General features: G+C 37.0%; 1 long non-coding RNA gene across 2 annotated transcripts in view; it reads right to left on the minus strand.

Annotated features, from left to right (window-relative positions):
- Positions 1-1,178: 1,178 nt before the first annotated feature.
- LOC311435501 overlaps positions 1,179-23,497 on the minus strand; it is a 31,308-nt gene continuing 8,989 nt past the window's right edge. For both annotated transcript variants that reach the window (XR_014692177.1, XR_014692178.1), the window contains 2 exons: positions 2,728-2,780; positions 1,179-1,379 (listed from right to left, as the gene is read on the minus strand). This is a non-coding gene — a long non-coding RNA (uncharacterized lncRNA). The remainder of the gene's footprint in view (positions 1,380-2,727; positions 2,781-23,497) is intronic.

The following is a 23,497-nucleotide window of genomic DNA, read 5'->3' on the forward strand; positions in this document are numbered from 1 at the left end:
CAGAAATTACTTAGTCCAGACCTACTACATAGGTTTCCAGAGAAAAGACTGTTGTAAAATGGACAAAAAAAGAGACTAAAGATAAACCCAATGAAAAGGACACAATAAAAAAGAGGCCTCATTGTTATAAATGGCTCAGGATTCAAATTAGGATTAAATAAAAAAATAGGATTTATTGAAAGAATATAAAGGAATAGAGGTAAGCAAACAGCACTGGGTGCACCGGGAGCCTCCGCTCCACCAGGACGCACACCAGTTACATCAAGCAGCTGATTTTTATGCTCCTAGACTAATACATATTCATTACTACTTCTAAAAAAAATAGATTATTAAAATTAGCTTCCGGGGTGCAGTCCCTCCTACTGGAGCATGCGCAGTCTCCTCTGGGGTCTCTTCTGGGGGTCTCTAGGGGTCTTTCATGCTGAACGCTCGTAGTCTTCCTCTCCACCTTTGTACTTACTGGGCACCATACCAAGTTTACGGAACATCTTCTTCAAGTCTTGTCTCCCAGCTGCCCTTCAGCTTCTTTCTCCTTCCTCTTTATCTCTCGGCCCCCCCTAACCAGATACCAAAGATCCACATAGTATCCCATAACAGTCACCAGTTGTTATCAGTTGTTCTGAAACTCCCAGACACACGAGTAATTAAAACATTCTTCCCCAGCCATTCACAGACACATCTATAGCAGTGTTAGAAATAGAAGTCCGGAATAACAAAAGCCAACAGGTTCATAAATTTAAGAAGTGATAAATTGACTAGAATGAGGGGGAGACTGGGACACACTGCATCTGTGGTTCAAGAATTAAATTGCCAGTGCAGGGCCCAGAGGCAGACAGGATTCAAACAGAATTGTTCTTTATGGACACGAATTGTTAAAACATTCCTCACACTCATCATTCAAAACCAAAACTAGACAAACAACATGGTTCTGGGGTTTGGCAGTGTTCTGAAGGAAAAAATAAAAGGAAAAAACAGAACTAATATGGATGGTTTGGCCCTTTAGAAGCATATTAAAAAAAATCAAGATAACTAAGCTGACATTTAGTCTCAAAACAATATTTTAATGGTGACATGAATTCACTAAATGTTTTGTTGGACACAAAACTTTCATTTGACACAATTTGTGCTTTTGAATAAAATAAAAAAAATGCTTGACCTCCATGAAACGGTCTGTAACGTGTTGAAGACAATGTAAGATTTATTGTCAGTAATGTAGTGAGACATCATCCTCCTTGAATTCATAGGAACTGTAGGTCACAGACATAACTGACTTATTGACTTCATCATTGTCATTTTGCTATAAAACAAAAACAAAGTGATGAGCCTAGAGTATGTCCCAGAAGACACTTCAGGGCTGGCAGTCAAGCCTCCTCATTAATCTGGAAACAAAAAATAGTTTTGAGATTTTGAATCAAACCAGAAAAAAAAAAAAAGTACTGATAAAATACATTCTAACTTGAAGAAGAGGTTCAGTTTGGCAGCATATCATTGTAGAATAACTAAAATATTCACAAATAATGGAGAATGCTTTCAGAAGAAAACATTGCCAAGAAGCAATCTGTTACTTGACATGCACAATTATCTGGGAAATAAATTGCAAGAAAAAAAAATAAAGATAAGAATAATTACAAATATTTTTGTAATACAATATCCCTAGGAGAAAAAATGATAGATAGATAGATGATAGCAAAGAGAAAATAACTCAGAAAACAAAAAATATGAAAACTGTGAATATCCTGGTCTTAGCCAGCAAGTGCTCTTTTGGTTCAGTTTCTTACAGTCGTGACTATACTTTAATTTCAAAGGTTAGAAAAAACTGTTCTTTACAACACATGTCACTGAATATTTTGCTGTCACTACCGCACACCTTAACAACACATTTGTGAGCTTTTGCTCCCTTGTCACAGTTACGATCTGAAATGCCATGAAATACATTTTCTCCCTTGGTGCTACACCATACACTATTACAACTTTTCAAGTATAGATGGGTAAAACACATATAACAATGAACAAGAGGTAACAATGAACAAGAGGTTTGCAATTTGGGTTTGGAAGGGACCTTAAAGATCATCTAATTCCAATCCCCTTGCCTTGGGTAGGGACACCTCCCACTAGACCAGGTTGGCAGGGTCCCATTCAACTGGACAAACTGAACACCTCCAGAGATGTGGCATCCACAGCTTCTTTGGGCAACTTGTTTCAGTGCCTTGCCACCCTCTGAGTGAAGAATTTCCTCCTAACATCTAATCTAAATCTCTCCTCTTTTTGTTTCAAGTCACTAGTCCTTGTCCTATCACTGCAATCCCTGACAAAGAGTCCCTCCACAGCTTTTCTGTAAACCCCTTTTAAGCAATGGAAAACCACTATAAGGTTTCCCCAAAGCCTTCCCTTCTCTGGGCTGAACAACCCCAAATCCTTCAGCCTGCCTTTGTAGGAGAGGCACTCCAGCCCTCAGATTGTTGTGTGTCTTTTTCCTTCATGCCAATGTTCCCTCACTACTGCTGAAACAAGAGGCAGTGCCTCTACAGCAATTTATTCTAAGAACCACACCTTTCAAAAGAAACTGAACCAACACTAAATTCCATACGCATGTGCCATACAGCTCATCAGAAGTACATCACTCTCTAGCTCTTCTCTGAACAATTACTTTATCTTACAGTGTCTATATGGAGTTTTAAAATTTACATGATCAACTTTTCAAAATAACATTGAAAAAATCCAACTAACCTGAGAGGAATTAAAGCAATGTCTTCTCAGATTTGTCTCTAAGTCCATGGGATCTACAAGTAGAAAAAATAAGAAACACTTTTAACAATAAAGTAAGCACAATCAACTTTTTTTTTTTTCTGATTCAGTTCTTTCAGCACAATCAGTTGACTTTCATGAAAAAATACAAAACAAAAAGCAGATCAAAACAAACAGCTTTGTATAAACTATTTCAGCTATTTCTTTCGCAAGATTAGAGGGGATAGAGATTCTTATGTTGTATCTATTTTAAGTACATATGAGTTGCATAGAAACCAAACATCCATATATCCATATCTTTATACGTTCCATGTATGTGAGCAACTCCTGCTCACATTCTGCAGTTTTCATCTGGCTGTCAAATGGTTAACTGTTTTGCTTAATTGTAACACATGTTCACAAGCCAGTTTGATTAAGATCAGCTGATACACATTTGCTTTCCTATGTGCTTTTAAATACTTTTTGGAATATTCAAGCAAGTGAGTGAAAGTGAAGGAAATGGGGAAGAAAAAAAATGTGCTGGTAAACCTTGTGCAATTCCCACAGCTAATCAGAGTAAATTAGCAAAATTGCCAACACACTCTTGTCAAACTATATGTGAAGAGACAGGAGTATTAATGACAAACAGCAGCAGCTTCTCCAGAAAAATTGCACATAAACACTATTGCTAATCCCATCTCTAAGAAAAATAAGCCACGATGTCATTTGTGCTGTAAACAACAGTGGGCTTGTTTAACAGTCGTATGTTTGCAGTGCTATTCAGAGTCTCTGCAATGACTTTTTGTATGGCACCTTACACAATATTGACTGTCATTGTTGATCCTTAAGCATGCCGGGAATCAATATGGTTAGTAATAGTAATTATAATAAATGAGCATTATGAGTAATATTTTACTGCCAACAGAATCAACAATCACGATTTGTGTCTCTGCTAATTATATTTCCACTCTGGCTGGTAGATAACCAGGACTGCAACCTATGTTTAATGAACCAAACCAATTTATAGTCTTTTATTCTGTACAGAACACAAAGGAGAGATTATGGTGGGAGCATCCTTTGACACACATTTTCGTGCTAGATTCCAGCAAGAGGAAAGATGCCAGTGTTTTGAATGAGCCTGAGAATGCTTGGAAGTGCTTCAGGCAAGAATGCTCAAAGGAAAGCAGCTCTGTCAGGAACGTCCTGCAAATACAGTTTTGAAAAAGACTGTCAAAAACAGCACACATACGATCACAAAGAAATACATTCCTAAGGCTTCACTTGCCCTGTGTGCATCTGTGGTGGTTTCACACAGCTGGGCAGCTGAACTCCACCACAAACCTCTCATTCCCCCTCCTCAAAGGGAAAGGGGGAGAAAATATGATGTAAAGGGCTCAAGGGCTGAGATAAGGACAGGGAGATCACACAACAATTATCGTCATGGTCAAAACAGACTCAGTGTATGGAGATTAATGTAATTTATTAACTATTACTAACAAGCTAGAGCAGTGACAAACAAAAAACAAACTAAAAACACCTTCCCCCCACCCACCCTCTTTCACCTCCTTCTCCCAAGCAGCGCAGGAGAATAGGGCTTTGGTCAGTCCCTGAGGCTTCATCTCTGCCCTGCTCCACTAGGGGCTCCTCCACGGGCTGCAGCATGGAGATCTGCTCCATGTGGGACCAATGGGCCACAGGGGGACAGCCTGCTCCAACAGGGGCCCCTCTATGGGCCGCAGGGGAACTACTGCTGCCTGCCTGAAGCACCTCCTGCCCTCCTGCTGCACTGACCTGGGGGCCTGCAGGGCTGGTTCTCAGCCCTCTCTCCCAGCTGCTGTTGTACAGCAGTTGTTTTCACTTCCTTAACTCTGCTCTCCCAGAGGCCCAACCAGTGTTGCTCACTGTCTCGGGCCGGCTGGAGCTAGCTCTGATCTGATAGGGGCAGCTGCCTCACAGAGTCCACCCCTGCAGCCCCCCTGCTACTAAAACCATGTAAACCCAATATATCATCAACTGTCACTTGATGGCAGTTAATCACCCAAAAGAGCTACTGGAAAACATACAGGAGTAGAAACTAGGGATATGAAATTGAAAAAAAAATCAATGTTTAGTTTCCAATTTTTAGGGACAGTTGTGTGCTGTGTGCATATCTATATCAAGCTATGTATTTGGTCTCATCTTTCCATCTACAGATTATGAAAATAACCTTGTATGTTTGCCTGTGTTCAAATGTGATACATATGCATGTTCCTTGGGAGTTAATAATGCTCAAAGGTTCAGGTATAAATGAAATTCCTTGGAAAAGTAGTTAGGTTCACCTGCTCTCCTACGCTTCAGTCAGAACAAGTTCTTTTAACTTAAACATTAGTTCAGCTCAACAGCAAGTTGAACAGGAAGTTCAGTTCAATCGCTAAGCACAATAATCTTGCCTACTGAATAATACTTGGGCAGCTCAAAGATGCTAGAACACGTCAGTGACGGCTTCCTAATGCTTCTACCCTTCCCATCTCACTGCTGCACAACCAGAGCACAATGGCAGGGAGCATAGTTCAGTAAGAAACAAACCTTGCAAGTCAGTGAAGCAAATGTGTTGAGCAAAGCTGCTGCTCAAGATGAACATGTCTGGATGGTGATCTGGTCAAAGACTATTTATGTGAAGCCTATCATCCTTTTCTTATCAGGTTTATTAAGGTTTATTTTTCCTAAGGAGTCATAAGGAGTGATAATATATAGAAACATATATAATATATAAAAAAGAGCAGAAAGCACAGGATACCTACCTGGGCAACCTGCTCAAAGGAACCTGCTTTGGCAGGGGGTTGGACCTGATGATCTCTCGAGGTCCCTTCCAACCCCTACAATTCTGTGATTGTGTGTGTGTGTGAGCAAATCACAAAAGAATTCTATGAGGATGCCTCAGCAATATTTCCAAAATGCAAAAGAAGACTAGAATTACAGAATGAGTTTTTTCAACCTTTTTTTTTTTTTTTGCATAAATAACAAGACATAACTGTAAAAAAGCACAAAAAAATTTTTTTTGCCTGCTTCTATGTTAACAGAATGCTTTGTTTCTCTTTTTAGTGAAAAGCTAAAGCTTTTTTTAGCTTCTTGAAAAGTAAATTCCACCTCCTATTAAACCCCTTATAAGAAAGTATATATCATAAAGTGGGAAACAAAAACAAGAAAAAAACCTTCATTTCTTTTTAAGGATCCTGGAAAAAAAATAGCAGCAAGGGAACAACAACAACAAAAAGGCAGACAATACTTTGCATATTCCTTAAGAGAATGCATGTTCGTAAACTAAACATATGTAAACATACGTATACCAACTCACAAAGGAAGAAGCCACTGAGACAGTGGCAGCAACTAATTTATTTTTCATTCAGCAAACCCTGATAGATATGTACTTTCTTCCTTCCAAAGAAATGATGAAAATAAAGGAGTAGAAACACTGAAGTGAGAATCCAGCAGTGCTTTCTGGTTCCATTTTTCAATTTTGAGACTTTTTCACGGAACATCCATGTACTAGCTACCTAACACCTCTCAGCGGAGAAGAAAAAAGAACAAAAAGGATAAATCTTTAAGGCTAGATGTTGTCACTGGCAACTCAATCTGGACTTGATGCAGTGATGGAAAATGCCATAAGTCATGTAATTAGCTTGTCCTTAGTAAACACTTTGCTTCATTGTCTTTCAGTTTCTCAAGGTTAACAATACCTTGAAATAATATATTTACCCACTCTGAAAGTAGGATTAAAAATGCATCTGTTGAAGAGTGCTTGGGAGAAAACAGTGACAAGCTCTGTGTGCCATTTCACAGCTTCTTCCTCCTTTCAGTTCACCTTGAAACTCATCTGCTGAAAAATAGTTCTCTTAACTCTCCTTTTAGAAATGATAAAAAGGCAGTACCCATCCTGAAAGGATACTAAAAAACATCGGAACACAAAAACTTTGTTGTGTTCCCTTTGATGCAGCAGTTTCTCTGAGATCTCTGTGCTTGTTCAATCCCTAACATAAGCATTATGCGGTATTCAGTGATATACATCCCAGTATAATAAGTCTCTGCAAATGCACTGTGTATCTGCATCTGTTATATGTAAAGCCAGATATAGGCAAATATTTCAATTTAACCTTTTTGTTTTTCCATTAGCATAAGAACAAATAAATTGATTAATTATTCAAATTACCCCATAACACCTAAAAGTAAAGTTTTAATCTATTCACATTAGGTTCCGGAATGTTTTCCTCCTTTACAGTTACAGAGAGTATTTGTTTTATAATGAATTCTCTTAGGTACATACAAACGTAAGAAAAACGTGGTTCAACAAAGATAAAATCAACCTCCTACCACCTATACATTGAGATGATTATTGAAAGAATGTAAAGCATCACTGAGCTACTCATAGGGATCCAAGTAACAATAACAATAATGTGCTTTTCTGAGTCCCTCTATTGTTACTCAGCCCACAATACCTTTGCCAAGAGAAGTCATCTGTATCACTTTGCATGTACACCACACGTTGTCTTTCAATTGATTCAAATATAATAGCAGATGGTCATAAATTGCATTCTCTAAATCACTCTCTTTAAATGACTGGCTTCTGATTTCTATAGCTTTTGAACAGTGTCCCTTCAACAGCCTAGTAACCGAAGTAGAAGCCATGTGAAATTTTAAAAGCTGAAGGTCCCTACCCCATAGAAGCCTTGGCCACCGGCGCAAGTACTGTGAGATACAAGAAATTGGTAACATTTTTGTGAAGCAGCTACTATGAACATGAGGAGCACATCTGATTTAAAATGGCATGAAAGAAAATAGAAAAAATGAATGAAAGGATTCAGAAATATTTGTTCTGAGCATGGAAAATATGCTTTAAAATAACTTTAAATAGTAGTGTCTCCCCTAAAGCTGAATATCCAAAAATTGGTCAAATTGTATTCAGCAGCTGCATGTGAGAGCTGATAAGAAACAGCAGAGACAGAAAGGCACCTGCAAGCTGCTTCCCTCTCTTGTTCAGGGATGGAACTGGTTCAAACAGAGTTTATTGAAGCTTGGTGGGACAGATTACAACATGAGCTGAAGGAAATACAAGGAAAATCACTTACTGCTTTAAGCCAGGTATCCTGCTCTATAATTCTTCAATTTTTTACTCCATCCCCAAAATAGAGAACATCATTGCTTTGATAAATCATTGTTAAGCAGAAGTATACATAGGGGTATTTATTTATTCTTTTTTTTTTTTTTTTTTTTTTTTTTAATTGCATCTGTGAGAGACATATATTTGGCTTATGAAGTTTATTTGTGGGTCAATACTGCATGTTATAACATGAAAAAATGCTTTCACACAAAGGTTAAGGAAAAATGCTAGGATGTTCTTAATTTCCTCCAGAAAGAGAAATAGAAATTGGGGATGCAGACAGCAGGAAAACTGTAGTTTCACTGCAGTTTCACTGTAGTTTTCTCAAACAGGATGGGACAACTGCTACTCTGTGCTGGAGACTACTTCTTGCCCCCAGCTCTGTGAAAATCAGTCAATTTTCAGCAGCTGCAGAGCACCGGCTTGATCACCACGCCTGTTTCATAGAGCCCCAAGGAGCTGAGCCCAGCTGCCAGGGCTGCTCAGCAGCAGAGTTTCTGCTGCTTCCAGTGCCCTCAGCACCACCCCTAAGACACAAGCATATCCAAAAAGCAGAATTCCCAAATTTCTAAGCTTCTAGCTCTGCAAGAGAAAACCACAGGCAACACACCACAGATAGCTTGGCCTGAACCAGCTGAGCTGCCTGGTGAAAACTGCCACCAAGAAATTCTATTTTGTTATTGATGCTGAATGGGGATAGGGATGCATTGCTTATTTACTGCTCAGCAGACACCTCCTTTCCCCTTTCCAACCCTCTGCTCTGCCTTGCATGCAGACGGCACATTCCCAGTCTTTCTTGAAACTTTCTCAGACTCATTGCCCAAACAGCTTTTCAAGTACATGCTATAATGTAGGAACATAAGGAAGTCTACAGAGAAATTTGCATATGCAGATTGTTCCAGGAATCACAACTCAGAGCAACAGAAGAAATAAACTTCTATACGGTAGGAAAAAGTATCATTTTTGTACATAATTAAGTAATTCTCTAAAATAAAGCTATTTCCCATAGTTAAAAAATAATAACAAGGAAAACTTATTGGCTAATTGTCTTCTATCAGGGAACCAGTAAGGGTACAGACAAGATGAAAATACAGAGGATGTCCAGGTATGCACAACTGCAATTTTCCCTGTATTTGAGTGTATTGTTTTGCTGTCAAGTAGTTCACAAGAAACACACTTTCTTTTCCTCTTTTTTTTTTTTTTCCCATCTCTAGTTGTATAATACTATGTTGTTCAAAAATAATGACTGTGGAAGATGATCATGGTCAGAGACCCTCAAGCAGCCCTAAAAAAAAAGAAAATGGTGATGAGCAAAAAAAAAAAAAAAAATCAGTTCCTTTTTGATGAAAATATCAGACCTAGAAAAAAAGTTAACAGACTTTGCACAGTTATAGCTCAGTAATAATGAAATCATTATTAACTTGGTTGACTCTAGACACTGGGAGAAGATATAAATGTACCTCAGAGGAACCATACAGTAAAAAAGATACGTAATGATACTGTCTGTATAAGGAAATGTATAAACCAATGTACAGAAATATGTCCCAGGGACATGGAATAGGAACCTTAGAAAAGAAATAGAAGGAATAATGAAACATTACTATCTGCATTGAGGGAAGGGAAGGGAAGGGAAGGGAAGGGAAGGGAAGGGAAGGGAAGGGAAGGGAAGGGAAGGGAAGGGAAGGGAAGGGAAGGGAAGGGAAGGGAAGGGAAGGGAAGGGAAGGGAAGGGAAGGGAAGGGAAGGGAAGGGAAGGGAAGGGAAGGGAAGGGCACATTTTGGGTAGCAGCTGGCCACTGTAACAGTGGTTATATCAGCAGAAGCGCTCGCACTGGAGCTGCGATCTCAGTCCCTCAGAGGTGCCTAGGAACAGGCAGCAGCAGGATAGTTTTAAAGCAGAGACTTTACAGAGGTGCCTGGAAAGATCTGTCTGAACAGCTACAGCAGGCTAAAGCAGCTGAGACTGGGGACATAACGTTCCCAGAACAAAAAGATATAGTGACAACAGTCATCCTAGTATTTCAGGAGACATGCTCAGCCCATGCAGCAAAGCTACCCACTTGAAGGGCTCTTGTGCAGTTCTCCGAGAGAAGAAGAAAAAAAGAAAAAAAAAAGTGAAAGGGTGAAAGCACTAAACAAGAAAAACAAAAATCCTCAAAAGACAGCAGACAGATTGTCCTCAGAATTGAATACCTTTATAAACAAAACAAAACAAAACTATTTTGTCAAACCAAAGATAATTCTGTAAACCATGTCAGCCTTAGTGAACCAGCATTTACACATTTGTTCGTATCCACTACTAAAGTTTTGACTTGCAGAAAAAACAAACAAACAAACAAACAAACAAACAAACAAACACTTATGCTTATGTGCTTAACCTTACCCTGTAAGGAAAAGCAGCTGTTGAAGGGTATTTTTACAGCTTCAAACAAAACAAAACAAAAAAGGCAAAAGTTCAGACAATACCTACCACTTGTAAACAGTGCAAGAGAGGATAAGGCAGGTGACCTTAAAAATTTCTGCCCCAGTATTAATGCAGGCACACTTCTTCACATGTACAATCTGTGCTTGCCCCCAAAGCCCCAGTGCCACAGCCATCCTGACTCAGAGCCATAGATACGTAGGTACATAGAGCAAGTGCATCTCCAAATTCTTCGGCCTTTAAGTAAGTTTAGCTTTAGTTGAAGTGCTGCCAGGAGGAACTGGGTCAGCAGCACGGGAGCACGCTGTCATATTGCAAACATACGTCTAATTCCTGTCCTCTGCGTCTCTCGAGACTCCAGCCACATCACAGAGCACCACACAGAATTTAATCGCTTTCTGCTCTAGTAATTTTGGCTGTTTGGGAATAGAGATTGATTTTGCTCATTTTGGACTGCAAAGATCCAGTGTGAGCCTGCTGTCAGACAGTATGAGGTGGCATCAAGTGCAAAGGAATTTGATGTATTGTAGCAGCTGCTGAGAGCCACAGTGCTGGCAGCATCGGGAGCAATAGCATGAGCACAGTGCTCAGGTACATGAGCTGCCTTCTCCTCTGCATAACCAAAATATTCTTGATAGGTCCCTCTGCCTGTTGCAATGAGCATTTTAGCTTTTAGTGCCTTATGTTGGAACTGCTGATGGCTTGATTAGAATGGTTTTAGTGTCTGCACCTACCATATCTTTGGTACTTGCAGAGACAGACAAAAAGAGAAATACTTGGTCTGGCAGTTCCAGCTTGTTTGTAAGACAGATGGGACAGAAAGACAACAAATGCACCATTGCATCAAGAAGACATCAGTAGAACAGTTCACATTTTTCTCCTATGACAATAAGAGGGAAAAAAAAAAGTCATAATCCAATTGTTGTGAATTTCAATTAAGTACCAGTGAAAATTCTAGATGGGGCATGGTAAACATTATAATTTTACCTTCCTTTTGTTAAGGTTTGTCTTTGCACCATCTGCTATAAAGCATTTGGTTAATGTTTTATATTAGTGACCTTTTGGGAAACCACAGTTCTGAGATTTTGGGACATTGAGATAGCCACTAAACAAGACCATCATTCTCACCTTCTCAATGGTGGTAAATTTGACAAATTAAGAAGTTGTTTCCCCTTCACAATTAAGAGAGAATAGGCTAATTCTTACTTCATATCCTTGTAAATCTGGAGGAATTCAGTTAACTCCATTTCTGAGAGCTCTGCTTGGGCCTGAAATTTTTCTATATAAAACAGTTAGAAAAAAGGAACAATTATGTATACTGAGAGAGATGTAAAAAAAATATTAAATAAATAACTGTGAACTCTGTTTGAAGAGCCTCTATAAAATGCTTAGTATAGTATACTTTATCTGAATATTGATGAGCTAAATTAAATAAACATGAAATTATCACTAGTTTGCTTTTAAAATCTGCTCATCAAATTATATTGTTTATTTAAGAAATCCAAAGCTACTGTATTAAATTTAGCAGCTTGTAAGTAAGAAAAAGCTTGCTTAGCTAGCTAGTTCTTTTATAGTATTGATTAATGGTATATATTTTAAATTTACTGTTTACATGGAAATGTTGCTATTTATATTTTGAAATTCTCCAGATACTATTTCAATGGCTATGTTTGGATGACACATACATATGATTGTTCTAAGATATGAGATCAAACTGAATTATAAAGAGAAATGGAGACTATATCCTTGTAACTGGGAAATAAAAGAATCTACCAGAAGTATAAAAATACAGTTTTAAAGCACATCAATGATCATACACGAGTGGCTTAGATAATTTAGAATTCCATGGTTGTGTTCTTGAAGAAATAATTGTATAGATTTTCCATTGACATTAAATGAGAAATCTTCATCCTTATCCAATACGTACATCAGCCAGGTCTTTCAGAAGATTTTGGTACCAAAAAATCACAGAGCATTTCTCACAAAGCATGAATGTTTTGACCTCTGGAGAGAAAACTTCAGCCCATTCATTCATTTAAGGTGATAGTTAAGCAGAAGTACTCTTGTACATAAGATGAGTATTAAAAATATATTAGAGAAATTCATGCTGGTATTGGTGGTTTTCAAAGGAAATTATCATATGTGGCTATTTTACTAATAATTAGAATATGAATATTTAAACTTCAAAATGTTTAAATTATGACTGCAGAAGTCTGATATCTCCCACTGATAACTTCTATCAACAGGATTTATCAGGAATTACAGGTTGGTCCTATGTGCAGCATTTGAGGAAAACCTCTTTTTAGTACTGTTCCCATTTTGAAATATTTCACATCTGTCTGGTGTTGGCAAGACTGGAATGATGCTTAAAATACATCTTCTTATTTTTATTTGCAGAATGAATATATAAGCTTGGTACCAGAGAGATGCGTAAACTTCTCTGATATTATTTCAGAACAAGGAGCTTAATAAACAAGGTTTCACACAAAATAATCAACACCAGAAAGAGAAGAAAACTTTGAAAAGATTATTTCAGACTGTGAACTTGCTGGCCACACTCCTGCATAAAGCAAGAATGACTTAGACAGATATCAGGGTTAGCAGAATTCTCCAAATTCTTAAATTTCCCAAAAGCAATATGCTGCTGCATGCCCTCTGTAAATGAAAGTGGTTGTTCTGAAAGTTGAATCATGGCAGCCAACAACTACTAGAACAAAGCTAAGCAGGCAGGACAAGGATGCGGATAAAGTCTAAACTTTTGCTTTCAACTTAGCAAGGTCGTTTTTTTAGTACCGAAGAGACAAAATATTTATGTCAGATTCTCTTCTTATACTACATTTGGAAGGTTTCAAATCTGCTAACTTCAGCCGCTCTGATTTACATCAGGATAAGGGGCAGGAGAATTCTCCTTTACTATCACAACACACATCTGCTGCTTCTACCTCCATCTTGTCTTCAAGGCTAGTTAGGTAGGTGCATTAGCTTTCCTTCTGACATGGCTGATTTTCACAGAATCACAGAATTTCTAGGTTGGAAGAGACCTCAAGATCATCGAGTCCAACCTCTGACCTAATGCTAGCAGTCCCCACTAAACCATATCCCTAAGCTCATTATGCCAAGGACGTAGCACATCCCCCATCCACCTGGACCCATGCCCATCCCATTCTCTTAAACTGACCTGTGCTCCCCTGTTCTCCAGTTGCAGAAACACACCTTGCTTTCTTTGTACTTTTCTTATTAGAAGGCTTAATGGCTTTTATATATCATCCCTGAGACAAGCCTTTCTTTAATTATTTGTTCCCAGATGGTAGCTTAGAGTAAGGAACTATGTTGATTCCCTATAAAAATTGCATTAGCAAAATAAATCAGGGAGAATTTATTTAGATAAGAGTCAATGGGTATAACCTCACATTGGATTAACAGATAATGCTACATCTGTGTGCTATTAAATGTGTGCCAAAAATGTTCTGATTTGAGTATTATACAAATATTGCATTAATATCTCATGCAACTATTTCCAAACAATACCAGTTGGGGGGAAATGTGATAAACAAAGTCTAAATACTATTCTATTTAGCAATTACATATAGTATGTCCTCAGAGTATGCAGAGGCAGTTTGAGAATGTGGAAATTTAATTCAGAAAGTTGTATTGTATTTGGAATGCAGATTATCATATCGATTAGTAAATGGAAGACATCTAATCTGGATGGAACCATTAATTGAGAAAGCAAAAGCCAGAACCTAGATTCAGACAAAGCTGTCTCTTCCTTACTGTGTCCTCTATAAATAAAAACTCTAATTATTAGCATTTAGGAATCGGTGATGTCTGATACACAGCATTCCATGTGTTATAAACCTAATTAAAAATGAATGGTCCCTTAACACATTAACACTTAGCCTTTAAATGCTTTCAAGAGGCATTTTTTCCTCTTAGTGCTTTGAGAGGCAATCAAGAGCTTATTTTTTCCGTTAATTACAATCTTTTCATCCTTTCCAGGAACATGTAATTGGCAAAATGTTTACATCCTGTTGCAGCAATGAGACAGATTATTTTCCATATGCTTAGGTGTTTTGACCTTAAATATGATGACAAGGTCTCCAAGGAAACACTGAGTTCAAATCTATACTGCAAGTAAAATTATATTTGAGTGTATTTTTTGATAGTCACAAAATCTAATTTGCTTTATCACCAATCATTGCTCTTTCAAGACTTTAGAGTTACTGTGACCAGTGACCTCAGTCAAAACCTAGTTGGGTAATTGCCTGGCTTTGTAGCCCTTGTTGGATGGATAGGCTTCATTTCTTGTTATATATTGTGTTTAGTTTCTCTGCTGAAGCTTACGCTGTCAGAGGGCACTTCACCCCTAAAGTAAGCATATTTCAACGTACTTCTGATTGCAAACTAAGGTCCTTTGGGAATCCCACGCACAGGGAAGCTTTACATGAATGTCATACTATTTTCATTATTTTCTGCAGTATAAGAAAAGGAAATATTTATTTTAACATGGAATACTAAATACTAGTCTTTTATACTCAATAGGACGCGTGTTATCCTTTAATATTCTTCTATGATTAATAAAAGGTACAGAATAAAAACAAGCAATACTTCCTAGGATATCTAGTATTTGATGTTCAGACCTACCAAGTGGTAATGCTTACACCTGGTAACAGAAGTAATTACATTTACAAAGCAGACTCATACATTAGTCTGGACTGATGAAAGCGGTCATTTATATTTCATAATTACATAACTGATGATGAAGCTACCAGCTTGTCAAGTAATAATGATTACTTATGACTCAACAATCAAAAAAGATTTGCAATGTGTGCTTTATTTACTCCAGTCATCAGCTTAAAGTTTAAGTTATGGCGCCTTTTAGCCTTTATGTCTCCTAAGAAATCTGTGCTGCTGAACAAATTATATCTACAAGACAAGCCATTAGCTATTCCAACACCATTGTTACAACACATTTGTTAAAGAGCATCTGACCCAAGGAGCAATGACTGGATTTGAGGGCAAGTGGATAAAAAGCCTAGGTGACCTCTGAGCTGCATGTGATGCTACTTTGGCCCTAAGAGGCAGCTGTTCGTGTGATGGGATATGTGATAGGAAGGGAGATCATGGTTAAGCCTCATGAAGCGAGCCACATCGCAACTCTGAATGGTCTTTATAAGGAAGTTGCAGTATTTATGAGCTGTATGCCCAGGAATTTGACATAAAAGTAGATAGAAGAGGTTTAAGAGAACAATGCATGAATGGACAAGAGAGAGGGACTGTAGAAGACAAAACAGGAACCTGGTTGAGTCTTATTTTGAGGAGCTCATTCTAGAGAAGAGCTAGCAGGAATACCCCAAAGCTGAGCAGGGCCAAAACAATCACTTTGCAGAGCACTCAGGATCCAGTGCTTGTGTTCGCTCTCAAACAGAATTATTGGGAGTTTAATAGGATGCTGAAAATATTAGAGTACATGCTGTATTCTGGAAGTAGAAAAGCACTCTCAGATGAGATCGAGATGGATATTAACACTTTCCAATTTTCCAAGTTTTTACTGAGTCATTACCATGTCCTTGTTCCTTCTCTTTCTCATCATCATCTGCCTAGGGTTTCCAAACCCCAAACTGTTCTTAAACATACACTATTCAATGAATGCTGTAGTCTTCCTGCTATTGCTCATTAACAAATGACTTCTCAGAAATAACCCCTTAGGCTAGTCAACAGAGTATAAGTTCTTCCATGAACAACCTTTCTGATAGCCAAGTATTAGGTAGGAATGTAGGGAGATGTGGTAATTTTAGAGAGCCACTGGGGAGGAAAAAAAAAAATATATTAAAAAAGACGATGAAAGCCCCTTACAGAAAAAAAAAGTTTACACAACATAAGAATATCACTGGAAAGCAAAGATGTTGTTAATATGGGAATATCCCTCTAGTGATATAGCTAGGATGTTTATTTGAACAGTTTGTCTCCTATGAATTTACTGTGAAGCTCCCTTTCCTTTATGGCTATATTACATCACTACCAATACTGGTGGAGGTGCTACATTCTAGAGAAATGTTCAAGCTGAGATGCCATATGAGAACTATATTATCAAATAAGAGAAAACATTGACTAAGAAATCCAGTTGTACAGCTAGCTGCATTTGCTGAGCTTAACTAGAGAGAAATCTTGAGCCTGATTTGCTTGTAGAGTATGTTGCCCTGTTGGCAACTGCTGGCTAGGGAATAGACAGATCCGCTGCACTTTGTAAGTACTATTTTCCAGCTGGAAACAAAAAAAGCTTTTTTCCTTCAGGGAGTTCTCATAGGAAGCATTCCTCTGAGACTCTTTTCAAAAGTAAAGTGATTTATGCATGATTTATTACTCTGAAGACTTTTAAACGAAATATTATCTTTTTATAGTTTGGGCATTTTTATATTTATTTTTTTTTTTAGCTTGAAAGTATTTCTTTAGCAGAGAAAGAGCTTCATGCCTCTTTTTTCGTGGCTTCAACACTGCTGACAACACTATAACAAACATCTGTAGCTACTACAAGCCACTTTTCAAACAGGAGTAGAGGCAACACAGAGTGATGACACCTCTTAGATGTCATATGCATAGAGTGACACATGCAGAGCAGGTTCATAGATAGAAGCTGATTTCTACCTCAGTCACTAAAACAGTCGCTATGCTCCATTAGGTAGTTAAATTATATCAACCCTGAGAAGGCTGCCTCTTGGTTGTCTGCAAAATAATTTGCACGCAACATCAGTATATTTTGTTAACCAAATGCTAAATACTATAAATCATTGTCTACATTAGAAATATCACAGGAAAAAATGTCTACAATACCTTGTTAAATATCTCAAAGAAAAGTCTTGCATTTCTTCAAATTTAACATCAGCTAAAAATCACCTGTTTGGTTAAACAAAAATGATTGCCTCCAATATCTCCAATCCAGCAAATTGAAAAAAAAAAAATCTTGGCAAAAAAATGCAATTGGAAAAGAAATAAAAATAATTACATTGGAACAGCTTCACCCTAACAATGTGATATTTAGTCATCTTCAGTCCACTAGAGCTATACCTAATATATACATATATTATAAATATGTACATATATATTTAATATTTTATATATAAATATATAATATATATAATTATATATATTATAAAATTATATATAATTATATATAATATTATTTGTATATATAAATATATACCTGTAAATATATTTCATCTATTATCAATTACCTCACTCACATACATAGCTACTTAAAGTAACTGTCTTTAACCACTGTCCAGACTTAGTCCATCAAGCCATTTTGACAAATTAAAATAAAGGATAATATTGGAATAGCTGCACTTCTTCAATAAAAAAAAAAAAAAAAAGAGAGAGATTAAAGAGAGATTTAAGTTACAGTAAAAAAAACAGCATGTTCTTTGTAATATTATGAGCTAATAAATTATCATCAATAACAAACAAGATTTTCCAGATTACAACCACAAAGTTCTCTAATTCTGTCAAGGACTGACAAAATTTCAATGTGTTTTTTTTTTGTTGTTGTTTTTTGTTTGTTTGTTTGTTTTGTTTTGTTTTGTTTTCCTAAAAACCACATGTGCAAATCACATGTCCAGTTCCCATCCTTTTTAGTTGATGGGGTGTCTTTAAGTAATTAGTGATATTAGTCCCAAGCAGAAATGTTTTCAGGTGTGTATGATTTCTGCTGTGACAAGTTTTGCTTTAAATTGTTTGTGTTTGTAGCACAAAGTATCACCAGCAAAACCAAAGGCTAAAAAACAGAAAACAACTTCATAAGAAAATAATTTAAATACATCTCTCTCATAAAGTCTTCACAAACACGAACAGTTTGATTACTCTCTCATTCGCTATTGCTGTAAAGAACCACCAGAAAAATACATGTACATGGACTTCACACAAGACAGCCTGCCTTGAAGTCACCCTCTACTCCCAGCTCGCCTTCCCTTGCAAAGCAGGCTGTGCCTGCAGCTCCCTGACACACGAAGAAGTGGCTACTCAAGGCTACAAACAGCTGGAGGAATTATTTTAGAAACTGCTTATTAAAATGCAGGATCCCTCCCCTCCCCAGCACATGCTTCTCTCTCTATTCTTTGCTCTGTGCTCTAGTTCCAGCTGGACTATGAAGCTGTTATTGACTCAAACGTACCTTAAAAAGCCAAATACAGAGAGTAATGCTTGTCTTTCATGATGGCGCAGTATAGCACAAGAACTTCAAGTACAGCTGTTACGCAGCCACACTGACCTTCTGTTACACAATGAAATACAAGCTTTGCACAATTCTAACAGGAAAAAAAAAAAAAAAAACAGTGACCTCTTAGCTGGAAATCACAAAATATTAAGAAAAAAATTGCTAAGAGATTAAGTGATGGGAATATAAATCAAACCCTTCTTGAGATACTGCCCATGCTCCAGAATAGTATTCTGCAACAAGGAGAGGTTATTCTGTAATTTATGTAAGATCCAGCAAATACATTTGGTTGTGTGGAGATAGAAAAAAATACTGTGACCAGTTTACAGAATATACACACATATATGCGTGTGTCAGACAACAAAATCTTGCATACAAAAAGTGTCACTTCAAATAAAGTTTCAAATCTACCTGTGAAAGCTATAATGCTATTTTCTACTATAGTCACTTAATAATGTTTTAATAATTTAACACCTAAAGTTTTCAAGCAGCAATCAGACACCATTGTATCTTAGCAAATAAAGGTGGCTCACTAAGGAAAAATAACAAAATAAGTAAAATGTCGGGAAAAAGCAAAGGAAAGCCAAAATTATGAAGGAAACAGCTGTAATGATGGACATGAGACTAGAACATGGACTGATTTTTTCTTGTCACCACATAGCCTGCATTATTATGTAATGTGATCCATTGACCCTACTGAGCTGGGTTCCAGGAAACTGGTCCGGTGTAAGTACCGCAGATTAATTCTGCGTATGTTTCACCCATAAACTTCTAACTGGAAAAGTGGTCTCTAAAATCACTTTAAACATGTTAAATGCAGAAACAAAAGATCCTTCCATACTTCATACCCTTTAGCAGATATTGCTCTTAATAAGTACTTTTGGTTTTAAATCAGACAGCAAGTGTTGGACTGCTTTGGAAAGCATTAGCAATCCTTAACATATAATCCTTTATTTCTATACATCACTGCTTACATGGGTGGCTGAGAAGTGTACCCCTCCTTTTGAACTGGAGGAAAGATTCTCATTAAACTATCAGTTTTATGAAGACCAGAGGCACCTGCCGGCAGCTCGAGTTGGGAACCCTGAGCCAGGCTCCACCTGGAATTCTTGGGGAATCAAGCAGAAGACCAAGCTTCAATATGCTTCATTTCTAACATCAGCCATAGGACCAGAATCAGATGCCATTAAATCTTTGTTCACCCAGATGTTTTTTTCTCACATGTGGACATATATCTGCTAGGGTAAATTCAACTTACATAACCACTGTCATTATTCATAGTAGAGTATGTGCATGCATATGTACTATTCCTAACTTTTATTATGAAGAATGAATGGCTGGTAACTACTGTATTATTTATCAGTTAACTTTTTTTTAAATCTTAACAATACCTTTTAGTTTTCCAGCAGTACGTGAGATGGTCATTTCACTGAAACCTACAGAGTATCAAGCTGTGACATACATGTATTCTCAACATACAAGACATGTTTACCTTTGGATATGCCTCAAGTATTTGGCATTGTTGAAATAATTGCTGAATGTTTTTGCCAGTGTCAATATGTGTCTATTACTTTTGGAAGGCATTTGTATTTGCTTGAGCTCCTTCAGCTGGCCCAGAGGATAAAATAGGGCTTGGGTTCAACTTACAGGTTCAGCATGGCAAAGACAGGGAAGAAGAAAGAACAAGCATATAGAAACTTCTTTCATTTACCTCTTACATGTATTTGTTGTCTATGCGCTACACACACAACCCTCTCAGCACCATTCCTATGCAAACAAGCGAGATATAATTTTATCACTACTCCCTGGTATATGTATGTGCTGATTAAAGTCCATATATACAGATATTCTGTTTTTAATCACAGCAAAGTGTTAATAGATCAGTTGACTGTAAAAATCCTATTTGATTAGTTGAGCTATGTAGACTTTCCCCTGCATGTAGCTATATGGAAGCCCTCAGACACCTTAGAACAGCCTGCCTGCCAAACGAGACGCTGGGATGCTGCACAAGCTAGGAACGCCCTTTGGTCCTTCATCAGAGACGCAAGTTCCCAGCTCTCGTGAAATAAGCCCAGGCTGCAGCTTGTCTTCTCACTCTGAAGAGCCACTTTTGCATTTTAATACCTCTCTCCTCCTCTGCTCTGCAACAAACAGGCCATATTTAGCAACTAACTTCCTCCGTAAACAGGATGACTGCAGTATCAGCCCCACAGCACAACGTGATGAGCCTGCATAGTCTTCTTTCTATAAAATCTAAATGAGGAAGTATAAGGAAGAAACATTGGTGGGAAAAGGCTTTTAATTAGCTGAATCTTTAACATAAGTAATTTGTGCAATGACAGTATATTCTCTGATTGCACCTGGTAAGCTCTGCTGAGAAAAGCACCTGCATAGCCACATCCCCAGCCTGGCACAAGGTCTCGAGGAAATCTGCTAATCACTACTACCATCCTTTGTTATAGCTCCAGCACACACTTTTGCTCTCATGAACTTAAGCTTCCTGGTGTCAGCATCTTGAATATAAGCAAAAACTGCCATAGTGTCTCAGAGCTCAGAAGGAGATACTGAGCGCCTGGAAAGCACAGCTGGAAAGCTGATGTACTCAGGAGCCCCAGACACTAAGGTGACTGCTTCCCTGGATCAGCTGCTCCACTTCTTTTTTTAACTGAGAGTGCAGAGATGGCAAAATCCTACACAATTCAGTTCAAAAATGCTTCTGCGATAATATATTGCATTAGGAATTAATTATAATCATAAAAGAACTTAATGACCTGGGAAATTTTAATTTATTTTTGAGACCTATATGAGAACAAATATACAAAAAATTGAGATTGAGATTTACTGTTTTATAATGTGTTCATGCACTTACTTAGAAGTTTAATAGCCTAAATAATTACCAGTCACAGAATCTCATTCTCATTAATGGCATAACATTATGAGTTATGATTGTTATATATATATATATATATGCATACACATACATAATTTATAGAAATTTAAATTATATACTCATGGGTTACCATGAATTTTTTGAAGTAACTAATATTCTTTGATTCTAGTTCAAAAGACTTTCATGCTAAAAAAAAAAAAAAATGCTCACTTAGATTAAACTGTTTGGTTATTATTTTTTTAACTACAGTTGTAGAAATATATAAGAATTTTTACATCAAAACATTAAAAATGAAATTGCAAGCGCTAGGTATTTTAATTAAGAGTAGTTACATATTTTTGTTCAGATACATAGTGTTTTTTTAGAATGCTGAACTATCCCATTTGTGGCATAAATCATACAATGAGATACTGCCAAGAGTTCAGCTTGTAAACATGACCCTTTCACAGTCAGAAAAATATAGTGTACCTCTGATTCTACCATCTCAAGCAAACAAAGTCTTTCTGAACTCAAAGCAGGTGATAAACTTTGGTCGAGTTGCAGAGATTTAAAACAAAAGCCTCAAATGCTTTTCCTTCATTTAAGGCGTGTTAATGTAGAGCACTCACGGCTCTGCCTGGAGGGGAGTCGATATGGGTATTGCACATGGTTTAGCTTCAAAGGTTTTTTCTTATTCAGCTATAAATATGAAAAAGAAATGAGTGTAAATGATTGCTGTTGTGTCTTTTTTCTGAACTTTTTTCTTTTTTTAGAAAAAAAAGTTTTTGTTTTTGTAAGTCTTTTTGCCACATATTTTCTTGTTCAACGCTATTATGGTAATCTAGCAACCATGAAAACATAGCAATCAAATATTTGCTTAGTTAACTTCTGTCAGGCTATTTATGATGGCAGACGTAAGATAAATTGGTGTGCTATTATGATGATCTATCTTTTCATGTGATTAATGAACTTTGGTATCAATATCTAATTGAGCAGCTATTACTTCTTGCCTGTGAGTAGCTGAAATAAGTAATATCTGTTTGATATTTAAAGTTATAAAATTCCTTTTTTTTGCATCACAAGGGTGATAAATTGCAGTTAGAAAGCCTGTTAGAAAATAGACTTGCCTGTGTTTCAGGAGACCTTGCATGATAAAGATATAGCAAATCATAAATTTGTTATTTTAAGAAAAATATTTGTGCTTCATGCCTCCTTAAAGAGAAAGTTACGATTCCCTAACCAATAAAAAAGTCTTCTGCTCAATAGTGATAAATAGCCACAGATGTGAATGGTTGTTTTTGCATTTAGTGCACTCATCTGGAAAAGAACTACTCATTGCAAAATACAGTCCACTTTCTAAAATGAATAAAGGACAAAGAATCCCCAAACCAACCAGCAGCCAGCTCCTCCAGAGAGCTGGAGAAAAGAGCTCTTTCCAGCTGGAGAAAAGCAGACCTGAGGAAAAATTCAAAGTGAAATTTTAAAATCTGGCCCTAGATATTCACAGGTCTGACCTCATCAGACTAATAACTGAAATATCCAGCCTAGTGCTAAGTTCTTTTTTTTCCCCTTTTATTTTCCTAATAATGGCTACTGCCAAGTAAGTGCTGATTTAGTTTCAGGAGTGGCTATTTAAAAGATATATTGTAATAAAAGGGAAAAGAGAAATCTACAAGCCAGGACTTTTAACCTCTTACTGAAATTGTTATGAAAACTAGGCAGGGAGAAAAAAAAAAAAGAGTATTGACAAAACCTATAAAACAGGAACATTTTTGACTGTGAAAGTTTATAGTTCCTATATCACAATGTTATCAACCAATAATCAATCGTTTTGTTAGACTACACCTGCTAAAATGTCTGGAAATTGTTACAGCAGTAGAGCATTTAATTTTGAACTGAATGATTCAAGTAAAAGTAGAATTTAATGATGCAGAGACCTCATCTGTTTCCTCATACTTTAAATGTGAAGCTATTCAACTGTGCCAACACTTCTAATTCCTTTAAGTAACATTTATTCTTCTCTGAGCATTGAAAGGACTAGGAATAAAATTGTGGAATACTAAGTAATGATGATATTAAAGAATGCATTTCTGAGATATTAAATCTGTACAAACATTAGTTCTGCATGTGATATTTGAAC

This window comes from Aythya ferina (genome assembly GCF_964211825.1).
Source record: "Aythya ferina genome assembly, chromosome: 4".
NCBI lineage: Eukaryota > Metazoa > Chordata > Aves > Anseriformes > Anatidae > Aythya > Aythya ferina.